A 303-nucleotide genomic window follows, 5' to 3' on the forward strand; every position below is an offset into this window, starting at 1 on the left:
ACTGAGAGGATGGGAGGTAGCCACTGACAACGGTGAAACCCTTGCATACAGCTTGCCATGGAAGGAGCCTTGCGTGTTTGAAGAAGAAGACAGTAGGAAAGCAGAGATTCAGAAGATGGAGCATCTCCAAAACCTCAACCTGTTCTCCATTACTGCAAAACAAGTATTTATTTCATGTTCTTTCACTTTTCACAATCAACCCTGATAATTATTGATATCCTGACTAAGATTTACAAGATAACCATAGCTTGCTTCAAGCCGACAATCTCCGTGGGATCGACCCTTACTCACGTAAGGTATTAC

This window comes from Arachis duranensis, chromosome 9 (assembly GCF_000817695.3).
Source record: "Arachis duranensis cultivar V14167 chromosome 9, aradu.V14167.gnm2.J7QH, whole genome shotgun sequence".
NCBI lineage: Eukaryota > Viridiplantae > Streptophyta > Magnoliopsida > Fabales > Fabaceae > Arachis > Arachis duranensis.